The sequence below is a fragment of the Oryctolagus cuniculus genome, chromosome 9 (genome assembly GCF_051225735.1).
Source record: "Oryctolagus cuniculus isolate XC-2025 breed Fujian yellow rabbit chromosome 9, ASM5122573v1, whole genome shotgun sequence".
NCBI classification, from domain to species: domain Eukaryota; kingdom Metazoa; phylum Chordata; class Mammalia; order Lagomorpha; family Leporidae; genus Oryctolagus; species Oryctolagus cuniculus.
In genome coordinates this window covers 123482622-123502993 of record NC_142875.1, presented here as the reverse complement: position 1 = coordinate 123502993, position 20372 = coordinate 123482622, and the positions used below count along the sequence as shown (strand labels likewise).

Genomic DNA, 20372 nt, shown 5'->3' with positions numbered 1-20372 from the left:
GCTGCCGGGCACTGGGAGGAGGCCAGGTAAACAGCGGGGATTGCAGGTCTCCATCTGTGAAGGCGGCCATCGCTGGGCGCCACAGCTTTTCGGAGGTATCCACTAAGCTCTGTTCCCAAGGCAGGATGTGGGCTTCATTGCCTGTGTCCAGACAACAGGAGACCAAGAGCAACAAGGCCCAAGGAGCGGCATTCAGCAAGCGTCTCCCACAGTGGGCCGGCCTCGCCCCTGCGTCCTCACGCTCACCCGCAGGCCGACGTTGGGTCCTTCTGTAACTTCCTGAAGTTTCAAGCTGCCGCTTTATAGAACGCAGCCAGTACTCTGCTCGATTCACAGCTGATGCAACAGCCGCTCACCGTCTCTGGTCTCACGGGCTCCCAGAAGTACAACGCAGCAACCTGTCCCATAGCCACCTATGCCTGTGACAGCTGACAGCACGCTCCGGCCCTCTTCACAGGAACCACGCTGAGACAGCTTTCCTCGTTCCCCTGCGCCTCGCTGCTGTCTCGAATCCAAATGCAGAAATCCAAACTCTGACGCATTACGTTTTAGCCCTTTTAAAAAATTTTTTTAATGTTTCAAGCTGTTGTAAGGATTCTGAGTCTCTCATTTGACAACACTGCCTACACCTTGGCACGTTTCATTCGCAAACGTGACTGCCATGCGTGCGCATTTTCATCCCCCGTTGAAAAGGACGGGGCTTGTGGCTGCCAGGCACGGGCTCTGCACAAAACCAGATTCCTGCGCAGAGCGGCGCCAGCTCGCCCACTTCCACCCAAGATGCCTGCCTGGCAACGAGCAGCTAAGAAACAAAAACCGACGTTATTTTACCTTACCCTAGGCGTCATTTATGGCTGATCACAAAGATGACCGCAGTCTACAGCCTCGAAACAGAGACTGCAATGGCTCTCTGCCGCAGCACAAATTAAACCTGACATGAAGCACGAGGATGGCTTTGAGGGACGATCACAGGGAACGGGCCGACCCTGCTGCCGACGGCGCTGGCGGCCACAGCCGGGGCCCTCGGGAGACTCGTCCCGAGGGTGGTGCTTGCCTGGTGGGTTGACTTGACGAGAAACAGCCAGGCATCCCGGCCTCAACCTGGCTTGGTGAGAGAGGGTCCAACACTACAGAACACATTCACGCTACGGGGGGCGACTGCGGGATTTGCCAGCTGGGACAGAGTGGCCTGGGACAGTGCCGGAGCAACAGGAGGGCGCCAGCACTGACCCCGGAATGCAGGACACGTTGTCCCCTCCAGAGGCAGCTACCTCAAGTGTCTCCCTACACTGCCTGAGGAAGGCCCCCACCCACTGCGTCTCCACTGCCGGCCAGGATCCATGCTCGTAGGCTAACACACTCATGACGCCGCCCAGCCCCTGGCCCAATGCTGTGTTTAACATGTCGGTAACTCAGACAGCTTGATACAGTCCGTTTTCAAAAATATCTTAATCATCTGAAAAGCAGAGTTACAGAGGGAGTTAGGTGCAGAGGGTGCTGGTTCACTCCCCAAATAGCCATAATGGCTGGGCCAGGTCTCCCACATGAGTGCAGGGGTCCAAGCACTTGGGCCACCCTCTGCTTTTCCCAGGCCATTAGCAGGGAGGAGCTGGATCTGAAGAGCAGCAGCCGAGAGTTGAACCAGCGCCCTAAGGATGCCATAAAGTGCAAGTGGCGGTTTGCCCCACTCAGCTACAACACTGGCCCTGATCCAGTCATTCTTACATGGAAAGTTTTAGAAATTTAAGTCATCTAATCTAAAAACATTCACTGACTTGAAATATCTCATGTCATGTTTCTTTTTTCTTTAATTAGAGCCATTTACAATTACCCTTATAATCAGAAATTTCAACAATCTTTCTGGCATCTACATGCCCTGGGACACTAGCATATAAGCGAGGACATTAATGACTGAGGCCCCAGCCACGGCTCAGTTTACCCGCTGTTCCCCAGATACTCAAGTATTCGCTGCTCCCAGGCCTCAAAGCCACCTGCCACACCCACTCCATTCGAAGGGCCAACATGAAGACACCATTCGAATGCACAAATCCAGCTTCCAGAAAGTGCTTTCCTTGGCCAACACAGTGCTGGGATATTTTTAAGGAATGGAAATCACCCCAGACACTCAGATGTCACTTCTCTGGAAAACCCCCTGAGCTCTTCCAAGCCCTGGCCCACCCACATTTCCTGCGGGCGAGAGCCTGCCGGAGCCGCAGCAGCTGGCCCCTTGGCCACAGTACTAACTGTTCACACTGCATCCTCAGGTCACTCCCCCTCAGGGAGTGTGCACACCTTGCCATGACACACACACATCCCACTTAACACACAGGAGGCCAAGAGCCCCAAGACAAGGCACTGTGCACGCAGGGTCCCCAGCACCGCAGCAGCTGGTCCGGTGGCTGGCAGGCCAGCGACACTCTCGGTTCCCTGTTCTGGGCACGGCCGCCCTCCCTGTCCCACAAGGCGCTTGGCTCGGTTTCCGCAGCCTGCAACGCATCTCCATGTGGACAGGGAGTCGAGGTCCAGTGCACGTGAACATGAAAAAAAAAAAAAAACACGTGTGAAGGACCTCCCACGGCCCCTCAACCTGCCCACGGCACGCCTCTGGGTGGAACCATGGTGCCCTGGGTCTGGAATGAATACAACGGAAAGTTACAAGGAGGTCGCTTTTAAAGAACAGGGACCCAAGGGTGAGTCAACGAGCAAATGACAAATGCAGCTGGGCTGTGCGGCCTCTGAGTGGCCTACAGGAGCCACCAGGAGCCACCTGCAGGATTTCCAAAGCACTGCCCTGCCCTCCCCGCCGGGCTGGGCAACAAGGTGCTCGGATGCTTTTGCTGAGCAAGCAGAAGCCATGGGCAAGACGCAGCCTCTCACCCTGCGCAGGAAGCCTAGTGGTTAGGGTGCTCAATTTTTAAATTAAGTTCTACATTTAAACAGAAGATGATGGCCACTGCTGTGATAAGTAATGCTTTTGTAGTTGCTGCTGAAAGCGACTGTGCAAGTTTTGGTTTTCCCTCTTGAGACAAAAGACAAAATTATGTTCTGACTGTGACAGCTCAGGGGGCTCCCCCTGGAGACCCCTAGAAACAAGCCAGAATTGCCTCCATGGGCTTCCAGCCCACAGGGGAGGGGACCTAGAAAGCTGGAGGACTGAGCCCAGCACCTCCTGCCTGGCTGGTTTACCCAGCACCTTTCTCTGCCACCTTTCCCAGAGACCTTGCTGCACCTACCTCCGCCTTCCCACCATTCCCTGGAGGACCCCCCCACTGCAGATCGTCCGCCCCGCCCCCACCAGACTCCCCAAGGGCAGGGAAAGTCCTGCAGCCCTGCCCCGGGCGGCACATAGGTTCTCCCCTCCAGGGAGGCCAGAGCAGTGCTGGGGCTGCCCTGCGGGGAGAAGTGGCTCCCTCTCCACCTGGGCTGGGCGGCTGCAGAGGGGACAGCCGGGGATAAAGAAGTCTAGGCTTCAGGACGGGCAGTGGGATGCAGGTGCGCTAATCCAGGACAGGTGCTCGGGGCTGGCACGCCACCAGCACTCAGACTGTGTCACTGCTACGGCGACGTGAAAACCAATCCCCAGCTCCTCACACTCCTCGCTTCCCACCCTGCTCTGAGCACACAGCCAAGCCTTCCCCTGGGCCAGCTCCTCCGCCCTTGACCAGGGCTCCCTCGTGCCTGGACAACGCCCTCTTGCCCCGGGCTGCTACAGGGCAGGCTCTGGAGGGCGGTGTGGGTTGAGCACGGGAAGCAGGAGTGGGCTGCGCGGGTGCCTGCGGTCAGCTCCCCTGTAAGCGCCTGCTTCCAGGTCATCCCCTTCTGGGGCCCCGCCTACGACCTGCCCCTTTTCCACACCCTGCAGCTCACTCCAGACCTGGTGTCCTGTCAGCCATTGGAGCCTTCAGACTCCCAGAGAGCAGGCACAGGTCTCCATCACCACGGCAAAATCCTGCCACTGTGGTGTAAGTAAGCAGCTGCACTAGTGTTGCTGTGTACACAACTCCCCGGCAGGAGGTAGGGAGGCCCTGGCCCCAGAGCCAAGGCTGGCAGCAAGCCCGCCCCACTCCCCCAGCCTGGCTGAACACCGCGCCCTGACCCACGTGTGCTCGCTGAGGACCACCATCCATCCAAGAGCACCTATTTAATGGGTGCCTCCCATGCTCCATAAAGCCCCAGGTCCCCAAGCGTTTAGATCCCATACGGGTGCAGGTTTGAGTCCCTGCTGCTCCACTTCTGATCCAACCCTCTGCTAATGCTCCTGGGAAAGCAACTGAAGATGGCCCAAGAGTCTGGGCCCCTGGGAGACCCAGAAGCAGCTCCTGACTCCTGGCTCCGGTCTGGCCCAGCCCTGGCCATTGCAGACATCTAGGAAGTGAACCAGCAGATGGAAGATCTCTGCCTCTCTGGAACTGTGCCTTTCAAATAAATAAATTAAAACTTAGAAAAAAAAAAAAACCCATACTTTAAAAAAAATCTTTTTCATTCTAGGACCTAATGGCTTTACTACTGAATTCTACAAAATATTTAAAGAGGAATTAACTCCAGTACTTTTCAGACTATTCCAAAATGTTGAACAGTATGGAGCTCTGCCAAACTGTTTATGAGGCCAGCATCATTCTGATGCCAAAAGCGAACAAAGAAAACTACAGACCCACATCCTTGATAAACAAGGACACAAAGGCTCCCAGCAAAATACTAGCAACCAACTCCAAAACCACATCAAAACAGGCACCTATCACTACCAAATGGGATCTATCCCCAAGAGGCCAGGATGGTACAACATTTGCAAATCAATAAACATCATAAATCACATCAACAGAAGGAAGAACAGAAACCCAGCTGTTATCTCAGACAAAGCACTTGATAAGATTTGACATCCCTTCACGAGAAGAACCCTGCACAAATTAGGTATGGAAGAAACAGGCCTAAAAGCTGCAAGTACTTCCCCTCAGATCTGGAACAAGGCAAGGAAGTCCACGTACACCACTCTGATTCAGTATGGAACTGCAAGTGTTGGCAAGCGCAAACAGGAGAAAGCTCATCAAAACCGGAGAGGAGGAAGCTACACAATCCAAGTTTGCAGATGACACGATCTTGCACGTGGAAAACCCTGAACACTCCAGCAGAAAGCTGTCAGAGCTGACAAGCCACAGTAAACAGAGACAGCATATTCTGCATGTTTCAAAATAAACACACCGAAACCAATCGCTTTTTCATATGCTAATGATGAACTTACTGAAAGAGACATCAAGGAACAAATTCCATTCACAACAGCCATACACACAAATCAGAAATATACTAATGAATTTAAGCAAAGAAGTAAAAGATCTCCACAATGAAAATTATAAAATACCAAAGAAAGAAATCACCACGGACACAGAAAAACGCAAAGATGTGCCTTGCTTAGTGATCGGAAGAATCTGTATCATTAAAATGTCTGCACTACCTGAAGAAATCTAAGCTTCAATGCAACCCCTAAAAAACACCAATGACATACTTCACATCTTTTTAAAAAGAATTCTTTATTTCAAAGGCAGAATTAGAGGGCTGCTGCAGTAGTGTAGCATGCTAAGCCTGTGCCTGAGGCACTGGCATCCCATATGGGCGCCGGTTCTAGTCCTGCCTGCCCCTCTTCAGATCCAGCTCTCTGCTATGGCCTGGGTAAGCAGTGGAGGATGGCACAAGTGCTTGGGTCCCTGCACCCACCATGGGAGAGCTAGAAAAAGTTCCTGGCTCCTGGCTTCAGACTGGCGCAGCTCCGGCTGTTGCGGCCATTTGGGGAGTGAATCAGTGGATGGAAGACGTCTCTCTCTCTCTCTCTCTACTCCTGTCTGTAACTCTGCCTCTCAAATAAATAAAAATTTTAAAATATTAAAATATTTTAATTTGTACACTAAGCTGACAAGTCATATTTACTAAAACAGTAAACAGTGAACTTACATCTCAAGCTTGCTGAATGCCCGAGAGACAGAACATAGTTTTCCTGCTCAACATATGAGGTCAAGGACAAAAACTGCAATCATCCAGGTTACCTCCGGGGACAAAAATCAAAATGATCAGCTGAGTGAAAGGCCTACCAGGAAGTCAGGCTGCCTGTGCACAAGCTCCCGCCTTTGGGTAACTTAGGCACCTGGGGAGGGGGTAGCACATCACAGCAGAGCCACAGCAGACCCCTCTTCTTGGTCAGCTGCCCGCCTCAGGTGTCTCCTTACAGGACAGAAAGGTGGCTGATGGAATAAGGGACGCCAGGGCGGCTGAGGGGCTACCTCGCGCTTGCTCAGATGAGAGGAAGCGACAGAGAGGGGCTGTGCTGAGGAGGGGGCAGCTTCAAAGGTCACCAACCAAGTCACAGCTTCCTGGGTAACCTGTGCCAAACCCCAGGCGGGAGCGTCCTTGTCAGGCGGGGGGGGGGGGGGGGGGTCAGCACTGCACACAACACAGCAGAGGGGGCGAGACTGCGGGGAGGGGCCGCCTGGGACCAAGTGCCTGGGGAAGAGGTTCCCGTTCTCGGTGACGCAGACAAGAGCCTTCCGCCCGGCTCCGGCCACACCAGCAGCCCCGCTTCTCCCCACTCCCAGCAGCGTAGCTACCCTCACTGACTCGGGACGCTGTGCTGCTTCCCAAAGCGACTGTGCACGGCTGTGCTCCCAGGCCAGCCCCGCCAAGCTCCTCCGGCTGCGGTGGGCTCTCCCGGGGCCCCCACCGCCTCCTGCCTACCCTCACTCGCTGTCCACAGTCATGCATCTTTATCTTCCAGGTAGCCTCTGCTCCCTGCAGTGACAAGACCTCCCTCCCTCCCTCCCGCTGCTGCAGTACCTTCTCTCCTCCAACAGGGCTTTCTCTTGTCCAACTCTGCTTCGCTCAGGGGCCACTCTTACCTTGCTGGTACCGACTGCTACAGGCACTGTGGAGTGACTACAGACAGGGAGGCACGCCAGTGCGCGGAGCTACGGGACAGGAGCAGCACCCCAGTCCCAGGTTCACCCAAGGCAATCCCAGCATCCCAATGTAAAATCTGTCCCTAACTCAGGACAAAGGCAGAGACGGAGGTTCTCACAACCCAGCTTGCCACCAACCCCCGGACCACGTGACACCCTTTCAGTGGAGACGGGGCGGGGCTTTGGTGGTACCACTTCTAACCTTGACCCCTGCTCCCTGTGCGCAGCTCCCGTCAGTGACACACCTGTGCCCTACGTCTTCTGTTCCACCGTCCTTGACGCACACTCTGCTTCCTCGGGCGGACCTGGGAGGATCTTCCCAGCAGACTCACTTCCCGTGGCGTCCAAGGAGCCTTATCTCTGTTTCTATCTGACAGCACACTCCCAGAGGTTTCATTTAGATGCCCCGCCCCTCCTTCTAACCAAGGATCTGGGAGATAAGACCGCTTTTCACCGAGCTAGCAGAGAGCACTCTGCAGATACCCTTGGAATGAACCAGTGCGAGGACGTCAAGGCACCGCCCAAGTGCAGCTCCGTGCTGGGCGCGCAGGGCCAAGGGCTCCCCGTCACTGGGTGTGAGGGCGGCTGACGAGCAGCCAGGCAGGGCTCAGCTGTCACTGGGGCGCTCCTCCTCCTCTGCTCTGTTTTTCCCTCTTCCCTGGATCAAGACAAAATCAGGGCCCTCCTTCCCCAGGTAAAACAGGGTCAGCAAGTCTTCCGGGTGAAAACGCACACGCGTGCTCGTGTTCCTGCTGCCACCTTGGCTGGGCCCTCCCTTCACTCCCCTGGAACCCCCGAGCCACCACCTTCTCAGGAATCTCACCCCAAAATGACGCCTGCAGAAAATACACCCCCCACCCCCGGCCTCTCAGTTCACAGAGACACAGGTGGCCATGGGACAGGGGCTCCATCTCTGCTGGTTCCAACTGCTCCGACAAAACACTTAGACTGGACAGCTAAGGGGCAGCCAGAGCTTTGCTTCTCACAGGTCTGGAGCTGGGAGGTCCACGGGGTGAGACCTCACTCAGATTCAGGGTCCGGTTCTGACGCCACCTTCTCCCGGCATCCTGTCACGGCAGGAAGGAGGACTGGCCAGCTCTCAGGGCCTGACTGCCAGGGCCCTGCTCCCGTGACCTCACCTCCTCCCACAGCCTCACCTCCTAATGCTATCCCGGAGGTCAGGATTTCCACGCAGGAATCCAGGGGAACACAAACACTTGGGGGTCCCACCTTTCTCTCCCACTGCTTGAGAAAGGGCTGCACTATCTCGCAGGTTATCTCAGGCCAACACTCACCATCGGTTTATCAGGAAGATAGCATCACACCCAGCTGACCCACTGAGGAGCAAACCAAGGGTCAAGGGACTCACTGTCGGCATGCGGCGCCATGGGTGCTGTCCTGGCCCCAGTGACAGCGGCCAGCGTGGGGTCTGGCCAAACCTCCTGTCCAGTAAGCTGGCCTTTGCCTCTTTGCAAGAACAAATGCCAGGGCCTCCATTGTGGCGCAGTGGGCTAAGCCACCGCCTGCAGCGCCAGCTTCCCAGAGTCCCGGCTGCTCCACTTCCGATCCAGCTCTCCGCTACGGCCTAGGAAAGCAGAAGATGGCCCAAGTGCTCTGGCCCCTGCACCTGCATGGAAAACCTAGAAGCTCCTGGCTCCTGTCTTTGGATCTGCTCAGCTCCAGCCATTGCTGCCATTTGGGGAGTGAACCAGTGGACTGAAGACCTCTCTCTCTGTCTCTCTTTAACTCCTTCAAGTAAACAAATAGAATCTTAACAAAACAAAACAAAACAAAAACAACTGCCATCCTTCTAGAACAATACATGTTCAGTACTGAAAATTTTAGGCAAACACAGAAAGATCAAAGAGGAAGACTCAAAGTTATCTGTAAGTCTAAGAATGACCAATCTATAACTGTACAACTGCATCCTACAGTGGCGGGTGTGAGGGTTCAGGCACAAAGGAGTGCAGCTGCGGTTTGGTTTATGTAAGGAACAACAACAGCAACACCCAGGCAGAACTAAGCAGTCATCAGAAGTTAGGAGCACAGGGACCGTTGGGGACACCGACAATGTTTACTGCTTCATCTAGGCACTTGTTGCACAAGTGTGCTCGGTTGTGAAAATTCTGTTAACTATGTATTTTCAAAATTAATCCACTGACGTATTACCACGTTACAGGCAGAGGGAGGAACACAGAGCTATCTTCCATCTGCTGGTTCATTCCCCAGGTGCTCTTGACAGCCAGGGCTGGCCAGGCTGGAGGCAGGGGTGCAGCAGGGACACATGTGCTTGGGCCATCACCTACCAGAACCTTACAGTGGCTGGGGCTGGGCAAAGCCAAGTCAGGAGCCCAGGAGTCAACACAGGTGTCCCATGTGGGAGGCAGGGACCCAGTGACTTTGAGCCACCACCTGGTGCCACACAGAGTGTGCACTGACAGGAAGTTGGAGCCCAGAGTGAGAAGCAGGACAAACAGCCAGGAACTCTGCTAAGGGCTGTGGGTGTCCCAAGTGGGACCTCAACTGCTGCACTAAATGTCCACCCTAGAACTGTGTAGCCAGGCATGTGTGTATCTCTGCACACAAAAACATACAACTATACATGAACACACACGTAACATGTTCAGTCGCCACCCGCGCCTCGTGCCCCTCGGCCTGTGTTTGAGTTACGGCCTTCTGTGGTCATTTACTTACCAACAGCAGCCTCATGGCTTGATGAGAGGCTGTCCCGGGGCAGGCACAGTGCTCCAAGGGGCTAAGCAGGCACTGGTGATGCCAGCATCCCCTTATTAGAGCGCTGGTTTGAATCCTGCTTCCTGCTAATCCACCTGCGCTAAGTACTTGAGCCCCTGCCACCCAGGGAGACCCAGATGGAATTCCTGGCATCTGGCTTCAGCCTGGCTCAGCCCCAAGACAGGAGGCCACTTGGGGAGTGAACCAATGGCTGGAACGCCTGTCACTGTTGCAAATAATTAAATCTTCAAAACAAAAATTAAAAAGCAGCAGCCTCCCCAAATCACAGAGCACATCAGGCCCCCGCTGAGGGACCTCCACGCCTAGCCACGTGAGGTCCACGCAATCCCAATGCTGCTGTCGGTGACACTGCCAACTCCCAGGGTCCTCCACGCTGCTGGGTGCTGATGGGCAGCGGGGCACGGCTCTGCTTGACGGTGGACACACCCCACAGCACAGGGCAGTCTCAGCTCCAGCCAGGCTGAGCCCGGGAACCCAAGGGGATGCCGACGAGGGCCTGACAGCGAAGCCGGATTCTGTGTTCAAGGCCAGCCCGGGCCTGCAGCGAAGGCAGCGAGAGGCAGACGTGGAATCCCACCCTCCCCAGACCCCAGATCCTAGCGACACCACCACCAGCAAACACCAGGCCCAGAGCCAAACTCCATGAGTGAGGCCTGGCTGGGGGCGCTGGTTCCGTTGTGTTTGCTGGACTTGGAATACCACCGAGAAGCGGCGTTTCACCTGTCCCAAGTAATGGGGAGAAATCAGGTTGGCCTTCAAGGTGTTAAGGGATTGTAACAGGAACAAGAGGAGGCCCAAAGGAGACAGCTGAGAGCAGCGATGATACACTATGATTCAGGGACCACACTGGACGACTGGGGCGGGAACTGGGCAGTCATGGTCAGCAGGGACACAGAAGTGACATCTTCACAAATGTCCCCATTTTAGGGGCCGGTGCTATGGCAAGGCAGGTTTAGCTGCTGCCTGTGGCGCCAGCATCCCACTGGGCACCGGTTCCGGCTCTGCTGCTCCAGCTCCCTGCTAATGCACCTGGGAAGGCAGCGGAGGGTGGAGGAGACAGCTCGGCTGCGCAGGCCCCTCACGTCAGAGACCAGGCTCCTGGCTTTGCCTGGCTCAGCCCTGGCCGTTGCAGCCATTAGGGAGTGAACCAGAGGGAAGATCTCTGTTTCCCCTACCTTTCTGTAACTCTTTCAAATACATAAATAGAATTATAAGAAGAAAAAAAAGAACAAACAGACATGTTCCCACTTTGATTGTGCAACAAGATAATCAGTGCCAAAGACCGAAACCCAGCCAAGTGTGGGCTCAGAGGGCTGCCTCAGGGGCTCCCCAAGGCCCCAAAGACACCGTGGAGGAGTCCCTGGCCTCAAGGGGCCCTGAAGGTGGATAAATCCGCTGTGGGTTAGGAAAAGATGCCCCCTGGGCACCAGCAAGGGCGCGAGTGCCTGCACAGCTTCAAAGAACCCCCGACCCTCCTCGAGCCGCACTGGGGGCAGCCAAGTGCAAAGCCTGGCAGTCACTTTGAACCTGTGTGCCTCTCCAAAGCTCACCTGCGTGAAGTGCGGGGCTGTGAAAGCGACAGCGCCAAGCGGAAGATGCACGAGGCTGCCCCACGGGCTCCCCCAGGAGTCAGCTGCTCCTCCCGTGAGGGGACAGCCAGGCTGGCTGCAGGCCGAAGAGAGGCTGGGCCATTTGCTTTTCTCCCATGTGATGCAACAGCGCGTCCAGACGTTTCAGCATCAACGCGCAAGACGACTTAACTATCAAAGTCTTGCTGGACCCCACATCCGACGGTGGAGAGGCCAAAGGGCACACAGGCAGGGAGGAGGGACAGCCACCCAGCTGGCCCCGGGGCAGCGGAAAAAGCCAGGTGTCAGAAGACCCGCGTGCCCTGCTGGCCCCGGCTCGGCGCAGCTTCAAGAGGTCAGCAGCAACAGTGTCACCTGGTGACACACGGAGGACGGGGCCCAGCAGGCAGGAGTGGTCAGGGGAGACGATGGACTGGAGGCAGGGCGCTGGAGGCAGGCACAGGGCTCCAGCTGTGCAGGGGGTAAAGCCGGCAGCATGTGCATCAGGAAGAGGCACGTGACTTGGGGGCAGGGCCACGCGGGCGGGGGCAGGAACAAGCAGAGTGAGTGAGACCACGCGCCCCAGGATCCCGACACTCGCAGGACTTGAAACTTGGAAAGACAAGCAACAGCGCAGACGCAGACGTTCACGGGGTCGGGGGTGGGGACGCCAGGATGCGTGCAGGCCCCCTGCTACCCAGTCCAGGGACCGCACGCTAGGAACCCGTGGGCCTGGGGGCAGGGCAGGGGCGAGCTGGGAGTAAGGTCAAGGGCAGCGGCTCCCAGCCAGGACACTCCTGGCCAATGTGAGGGACCGGTCGGCACCATCCACAGAGTGCTGGAAACACCCACGCCTCAGTCTCCCTAACAACCAAAACATAACCCCTCCACATTCCCAAACATCCCCCGCCCCCGAGAACCCTGGCCGAGGGGAGGGGAGGGGAGGACGCGGCAGACGACCAGGGGAGATCAGAGAGCAGAGCAAAAGGAAACCCAGTCCTCCTGCCCGCAGGGCAGCCTGCTCCCCCTGCCCCACCTCCTCTCCCCGGCCTGCACCTGTCTGGGCTGCCGCTCAGATGCAACGCTGCGTGCTTCTTTCCAGCGGGACTCCTGGCTCTGTCCCTGCTCCCCCTACAGGCCCCTTCCCATGTGCCTCCTTTTACTTAACAAACACTTGAACAATGAATGCTACCTGCCACGCTCTGGTCTTCACAAGCATTCGCTTAGTTAATCCTCAGAATCCCACCGGGGGCAGCATCCCCATGATCCACGGTTCCCGGCAACGCACGGGGAAGTCACAGTACTCACCCAAGGTCACAGTGCCGCTGGCAAACGCAGGGCTGTGGCTTTAACCGTGGCAACCGGCCCCGGAGTCTGCTCCTTCCTAGCTTTGCACCAGATGCTCGGCGGCTTCTTCTTCCTCTGTTCCAGACTCGCGACTGGCCTTCCACGGTAACAGCCAAGACCCTGAATCCAGCATCCTGCAACTGGGGGCCCCAGGGCCTCCTCACCCCACCTCCAGGCACCGCCCCTTGCTCCCCTCCTGCTGCCCACGTCTGAGGCACCTGTACGTACCTGCCCCAGGGCCTTGGCACGCACGGCATCCTCATTCCTGCTGCACCTGCCCCTTCACTTCACTGCACCTGTGCTCGCCTGAGAGCGGACTTCTGCCCACGCAACACCTCCACCTCCTCCCAGCGTCCCCAGCCACACCCCTTGCTGTGTTTCTATCCCTGAAGCATTTCTCATGTTGTAACGACGGGGAATTCCTTGTCCATTTACTCTCTGACTCCCCCCTAGGAGAGTGTGCTCCCCCTGGGAAAAGCAGTGTCCTGTCTGTGTTCTCTGCTGCGTTCCTGCGCTGCGAGGGGCGTGGGGTCCCGTTCTGAACCAATGACTACAGGAAACTCGAAGGAGAGCGAGGAGGAGCCGCGAGCAGAGGGAGCCAGCCCCCTGGCGTGGGGCGGGCTGCAGCCACCTCAGCTACAGAGGCACCCCTGGCGCTGGCATGCAGGTGCTGGGGCCGGCCCTGGCGTGAGCTGGCGGTGGTGAAGCTCCTGGCTTCAACCTGACTGCTGCAGGCATTTGGGGAGTGAATCGGCATGGAAAGGTGATCCCTGGCACATTGTGAAAGAAGTGTTTTATGTAGTTGGAAGGCCGGGTTATACAGATAGAGGGAGAGACAGAGATCGTCCATCTGCTGGTTCACTGCCCAAATGGCCGCAACTGCCAGGGCTGGGCCAGGCCAAAGCCAGGAGCCTGGAGCTCCACCCGCATCCCCCATGCGGGTGGCAGGGTCCAAGTGCCTCGGTCACCTTCTTCTGTTGCTTTCCCAGAGGCACTAGCAGCGAGCTGGATCAGAAAGGGAGCTGCCGGGATTCGAACAGGCACTCCCACTGGAGGCCACTGCACCACAATGCCAGCCCCAGCAGACAGACAGACGCTCTTTCAAGCACATGAAAATAAACAAATATACTTAAAAAAAAAAAGCCACCAATTAGGAGAAAAATCTTTACACAGCATGTATTTGACGAAGGGTGTAGACCCAAAATCCAAAATATTAAGAACTCTCAAAATGCAACGATAAGAAAACAATCAGCCCAATAAAAATAAGGGCAGAACAACTGAACAGATGCATCACCAAAGTTATAGACAGTAAAGTGAAAGACCACACACACACACATACACACACGGCACAACATCACCAGTCATGGGGAAATGCAAATTAAAACCACAAAGAAGTGCCACACAGGACTGGAATTAAGAAGCCTGACGACACCCAGTGGTGGCACGGACACGAAGGAACTGGCACGCGTCTCAGGACGGCAAGGACACCAAGCGGCACAGTCACGGCGGCAAACAGTTGGCCGGTGCTTAAACAGCGCAGTCCTCACCCACGCTGTGACCCAGCCACCCCACGCCTGGGGAGGCACCCGAGACAGACCAAAGCCTAGACCCACACGAAGGCACTCTACAAGAGGAGGCCACTCTGCAAAGTTTAGGGCGAGCAGGATGCAGAACAGGAGCTCACGGTGATGCTTCAAAAAAACTGGGTGGGTACACACATCAGGAAAGAACTACGCGCTGGCGCCGGGGCTCACTTGGTTAATTCTTCGCCTGTGGCGCCGGCATCCCATATGCAGGTTCAGGTCCCGGCTGCTCCACTTCCGATCCAGCTCTCTGCTATGGCCTGGGAAAGCAGTGGAAGATGGCCCAAGTGCTTGGACCCCTGTACCCACGTGGGAGACCCGGAAGAAGCTCCTGGCTCCTGGCTTCGGGTCAGCACAGCTCCAGCTGTTGCGGTCATCTATGGGGTGAACCAGAGGATGGAAGACCTCTCTGTCTCTATCTCTGTAACTCTTCTTCTCAAATCAATAAATAAAATCTTAAAAAAAAAAAAACTACATGTAGATTTCCAACTTTTTTTTGCATCAAAGCAAACCCACACTTTCAATTCCATTTTCCACAAGCTTTTGAAAATGTCCTCATACTCATAAAAGTGTTGTTTTTAATAGCCAAATTAGAAACAATTCAAATATCTGTCAACAGATGAAGACATACATCACTGCTATTTAGTCACAGAATAGAGTACTACTCAGCAATGAAAAATAAATTACTGCTGCATATATAGCAGCATCAATCAATCGCCAAATAATTACTGAATAGAACAAGTGGAAACAACAAAAAAATAAGAACAGTAAAAATTAAACGATTCCATCAATGTAGAATTCTGGACTATGCAAGCTACTCCCAGTTACAAAGCACAGTGGTTCTGAAGGCCAGAGAGGCTGGGAAAGGGGAGACGCTCTGGAGGATAATGACAGCACCTGCATGACGGTGGACACGCTTATGACCTTGACCGAGGCGGGGGCTGCACGCTGCGTGTACAGAGCTCAAAGCCTGCAAGGCCCCAAAGTTACATACGTGCAGCTTGCTGCATGTCAACCGGAGCTCAACAAAGCCTTAAGAAAAAGAAAACAGGAAGGAAGTCACTCCAGACCTCAAAATAAGGAAAATACAACACAGTGTTTTCTGGTATCTAATGCGTCCCGTGTTAGAATCTCCTGTAGAAATGGCCAAGCTCCCAAGTCCTCAGGCCCCTGCACCCACATGGGAGACCCAGAGGAAGCTCCTGGCTCTGAACTGGCCCAGCTCCGGCCCTTTCAGCCATTTGGGGAGTGAAGCAGCGGACAGAAGACGTCTCTCGTTCTCTCTCTCCTGCCTCTGTTTCTCTAACTCTGCCTTTCAAATAAATAAATAAACAAATCTTAAAAAAAAGAAATGGCCAAGCTTTATCTTAAACATTACAAAATATTCCCAACCTTGCTTCTCAATGGTATTTCTGCAGTAGGGCCTCACAGATTACAAATCCAAAAATTTAAGTAAAAATGAGAGTAAAATCTTACTTTCCTGTCCAGTGTCTATCCATTAAGGAAATTCTACTTTTTCAGACACAGACTTACATTTGGACGAGTACTTGAGTCTTCAGTGACTTCCCCATAATAAAATTACTATAATTAAGGATAAGCGTGGTTTAGCACTCGTAAGTCAGTGACAGGCAACCAGACTGACAAAATACATCCCTCACACACACATAAGTCCTGGGAGAAAATTATCACCGTCTGCTCTTGCTACAGCCTGCACTTACACCTGATTTCTCTACAAAGAATAAAATACACTACTGAATAAGAAAACATTTTCTAACACATAAAACTTGGGCAGCCCTGGAGTTCATCATAATGAGCTCTGTGATATATTTGAATGTTTAAAAAAAAAATCCCTGCCAAAAAATATGTTTTAAATACCATAGTAAGGTTGTGAAATCCATGGCTAATCATTATTATTGGTGCTAAAAAGCTCTGGGCATTTGTTCAAGGTCAGCCAGGTAACCCGTGGGCGAATACAAAGGCTCCCAGCAGGGATGCCTCTCTTTCCCCCACAGTGGTGACTCTGGATGCCAATGTCCTGGGGCCACAGAGGGCCTGCACAAAACAAAGCACACGTGTGCCTCTCCCGGCCTCACTCCCGGGATGCCTGTGTGTGGGTGATGGGGCAAAGGGTGCGGCTACATGACGCCATTGGGCTAGAACACGGGGGTGGGCAGAACACGGGGTGGGCGTCCAGCGAGTGCGGCAGCTTCGGGTGTTTGGCTGTGAGCAGGGGAGCCGTGCATGCCTCCTTTGAGTGCAGGGAGCTCACGACACTCTTCTCAACTTCGCTGCTCCCTGGGACGCACAGCACCCAGGCCAAACCCAGTCTCCAGGCCACTCAGGGCGGGGACTAGCAGCTGAGCGCCCAGGGTCAGTGCTGCCGGGCCTAGAATCCACTCCCAAGTCTCCGTAGACCTCGTGACTCAAGAGACACAAAACCAGCGGCGTGGAGGGCAACGCTGCTGCTTGGGATGCCTGCATTCTAAATCGCAGTGCTGGTTCGAGTCCCGGCTACTCCGCTTCCCCTCCAGCTCCCTGCTAATGTGACTCTGGCAGGCAGCAGGGGATGGCTCACCTCACGTGGCTGAGTCCCTGCCCCCAAGGGAGAGACGCAGGCTCCCCCCCCCCCCCGGCCCAGCCCTGGCTGTCACAGGCAACTGGGGCGCAAACCAGTAGATGGAAACTCCGCCGGCTCTCCCTCCCTCCCTCGTCACTCTGTCTTTGGAATAAATAAACTTTAATAACGGAGCTCTGGGAGTGCACCTGTTCTGAGAGTGAAGGGGACTCCAAGCCAAGTCACGGCCCCACGCGGCCCCACGCCACTCACAGAGCCCTGTGGACACCACAGTCACAGCACAGCACCTCGAGTATCTTCAGAGCCCAAGCACAGCACAAAAGCCCTCAAACCAACCTTTACGCCTTCCGTGGCCTGGGAGGGTCATGGGAATTTTTTTTTTTTTTTGCTACGACAAGGAATGGTTTGGTGAGCAAGAAAAAAATAAATTCCAGGCCTCCAGGTAGCTCCCACATTTCGATGATGGCTTCCCTCGTGCACCTGTGCGGCCATAAGCGGTCCGCGGCCAGGTGGGCGGCCTGACCATCACCAGCCTCCCGCCTGCTCCCGGCGCTGGGCAGGCACCAGCAGCGCACTAATGCTGGCCGTGTTTTCCTTTCAGTAATCCTATCTGATTAAAACAAAAACCAAAAAACAAAAACCAAGGGTCATTATTTTAATGATGTGCTTAGAAAAAGGATTACCCGCAACAGCAAATCACAAGGGCGGCGCTGATTAGAAGGTGTCTTGCGGTACCACTAACCCCGAGCCAGTGCTCCTCGCCTGGACCCCAGGTGTCTTCCTACTCCACCCCGAGCAGCGAAGCCGGCAGGAGGGAGCCGCGGGGCTCACTCGCCTGTCCCGAAAAGCAGCTCCAACAGCCAAAGAAGGCCATGAAGACACCAACGGAACCCTGCTATTTCTACCTTAGTCCTTCCGGAGAGCACCTGTTACCTTCACCCGGCACTGCTCCATCCACCAGGAACTATCCCCGTCCTCAAGGGCAAAAGGAAGCCATCAAGCAAATGGCACATGACTGTCCATGGCGGTGAGTATTAAGTGAAAGATGATTGCTGCATTAAGGCGGCTGACCTGAGGACAGGGTGACTTTCCCAGAGAAGACAGCAAACTTGAGTGGCCAGCCAGTGGGGTGGGGGTGAGGCATGAGAAATTACCCCAGGAGGGGGCCCTGACCCCAGGGCCAAAGCATGAGCAACAGCCCTGGGGCCAACCTGCAGCAGATCCAGCTGGGGGCAGGGGTCAAGTCAGGCCCGCCCTGCAAGTCACGTGGCAGGTTTTGTATCTAAACCCGGGAGTCTGTGTGCTTCCAGACAGCTCTGAAGACTGGAGAAGAGGAAGTGCCTCTCCCCTACCCCCTTTCTTCTTCAGGCAGGAAAACAGGCGGACAGGGGTGCAGGAAGTCAGGCCCCAGGGACAAGTCCAGGTGGCTCAGACTGGGATGGCAGCACAGTGGAGACGGAACTTGGCACAGGTTTCAAAGAGATTTTTGAGAGAAAAAAGGACCAGACTTTGGGACAAACTGGTTTGGTGGGGCTGACAGAAGAGACAAGGGGGGAGAGATAGGCTACACCTTGGATGGAACATGCAGGAACAGCTGGAAAGTCTGGGCGACCCAGGGCTCCGCTCTGCGGAGTGCCAGGCCGGTCCGTCTTCTTGCGGCCCCTCTTTTAGAAGGGGGCACCTGCAATGCAGAGAACACAAACTGTGGACCACAGGCGCCCAAGTACCACGGCCACGCTCACACACTGTGGAGTGACAAAGTCACACCTGCCACTGGATCTGGCTGGATGCCTGTGAGGCCAGCCCTCCTTCCCCGGTACGACCCGGGCGTCTGCAAACTGCACTCTGGAGTTTTCTGTGCTCCTGAACCGGACGGAGCAAGCTAGCACCGAGCATCAGGACACTGGCGCTCCGTTATAAACAGACAGTTCCCAAGTCCTCTGACCTGCAACGGGCTTCACAATGATTCACGCACAAGCCCGATACCAAGGACCTCAATGTCTTGTCATGAACCAGCAAAGCCACAACACCAGGAGTAAGCCGTAACAAAGAGCAACAAAATCCTATAGCAGACGGCATTCTCAGCCCTCCTCATTTAACCACCAAGGTAAGAGAGATCACTTCGTAAGGAACCCCGAAGAATGAGCCATTTCCCAGAACGCATGGCACTGAGGTCAAAACTGATACAAGCCACCAAATACCAAGGCCACAAAACAATAACGCCATAAAGAAACAAGCCTACACCATGTCGGACTTTCAACGTGTAATTTCTAAATAGCTTGACCAGGTGCCCAATTCGGTCACCACCAAGGGCTGCCACACTGTCTTTGCGGCTGCTTTCACCTGCAACACTAACACTTCTGCAGACCCAAACGCCCCCTCCTACCCGCACAGGTTTTAATCTGTTCCCTCTTGGGGGCTCTCTCCTTTCTCGCCCGCTGGGGAAGCTCAGGAACCAGGCGTGCGCCCCGCACCTGGAAAGAACTTAACGCATCACAGCTGATTAATGGTGCGTGTTGGGCGAAGTGCCGCCCAGCGATCATGAGGAGGAGGAGCGGAAGCGGGAGGCGAGATGTTCTCAAAGGTTTAATCATCTCCAATATGATGCGGCTGGGTGTGATCCTTCCAGGGGACACCAGCCTTCCTCTTTAAGAAGGAAAAGGTCACGTGGAATTCTCACGGCTGGGGAGGCGAGTTTCCCATGCCCGTGCACAAAAAGTGCCATTGCCAATGCCTGCTAAGTGATAAAAGTCACACACGCACACTCACTGGCGTGCGTCCTGGTCCTGCCTGCTGATCGCCTGTGCTCGGCGCGCACCTCCCCTGCAGCCCGCGGGCTGCGCTCACTACCGCCCCACCCGGCCCCCGACGACCCCTTTGCAGCAAGATTTCAACTCCCGGCACACCCAGGCATGCAAGACCGAAACCACAACTCCCCGGACGACACACGGGAGAGCGGTTAGCCCCGGGCACAGCAGAGATCCGGTAGTTGGCATCGAGGCCTCCCGGGGACCCCGCCGGTCCATCGGCGAACGGCCGAGCCGGGAAAACGCACGCACCAGGCTAGGGCAATTTTTTACTGCCAAGCCTTGAGGTCTGGACGGGGCCACGCCGACAGGTTCGAGTGCACTGCGAGGCGTGCCCTGCACCCATTTCCCCTCCAGGTCCCTCCAGGGCGGGGGAGGCAACACGGACCCGCAACTCCATCCTGCGACTGCACGGCTCCGGACGCCAGCTCACGCCGGGAGCGTGGTGGTGTAGCAACACCAAGCGGCTCGACCGTGCCAACCCAACAGCGCCACGCTCCGAGACCGGCGACCCAGGCCGCACACGCGCCCGCAGCCGGCAAAGTTCACTCGCGCCGACCTCTCCGCCTGCGACCCCCCAGCAAAGTTTCCAGCCCACAAAGCCAGCTCGAGTCCGGGTCCCCTCCTCCCGATTCCCCCTGCCCAGGGGCGCCGGGGTGGGGGTGGGGGCGCAATCCAAGCCCCACACCCTCCACGCCCCATCCCGCCCGAGAACGCAGCTCCCCCTAAGCCGCCAGCCCGCAAGCGAGCTGGATTTCCACCCAGAGCAAAGGAAAAAAAAAAAAAAAAAGCCAGACAGA

At 55.5% G+C, this 20372-nt stretch overlaps 1 protein-coding gene across 8 annotated transcripts in view; it reads right to left on the bottom strand.

Annotated features, from left to right (window-relative positions):
* The window catches only part of RASSF8 (Ras association domain family member 8), a 94649-nt gene that overhangs the window by 73185 nt on the left and 1092 nt on the right, over positions 1 to 20372 (bottom strand). Inside the window, exon 1 of one of the 8 annotated variants that reach the window (XM_089304712.1) lies at positions 19961 to 20358. The exons of 4 other annotated variants lie outside the window; for them this stretch is intronic. The gene's annotated coding sequence lies outside the window, so the exon portion shown is untranslated. Of the gene's footprint in view, positions 1 to 6878; positions 7109 to 19151; positions 19405 to 19960; positions 20359 to 20372 lie in introns of those variants that run through there. 3 more of the 8 variants (XM_089304710.1, XM_089304709.1, XM_089304714.1) reach the window with 3 other exon arrangements.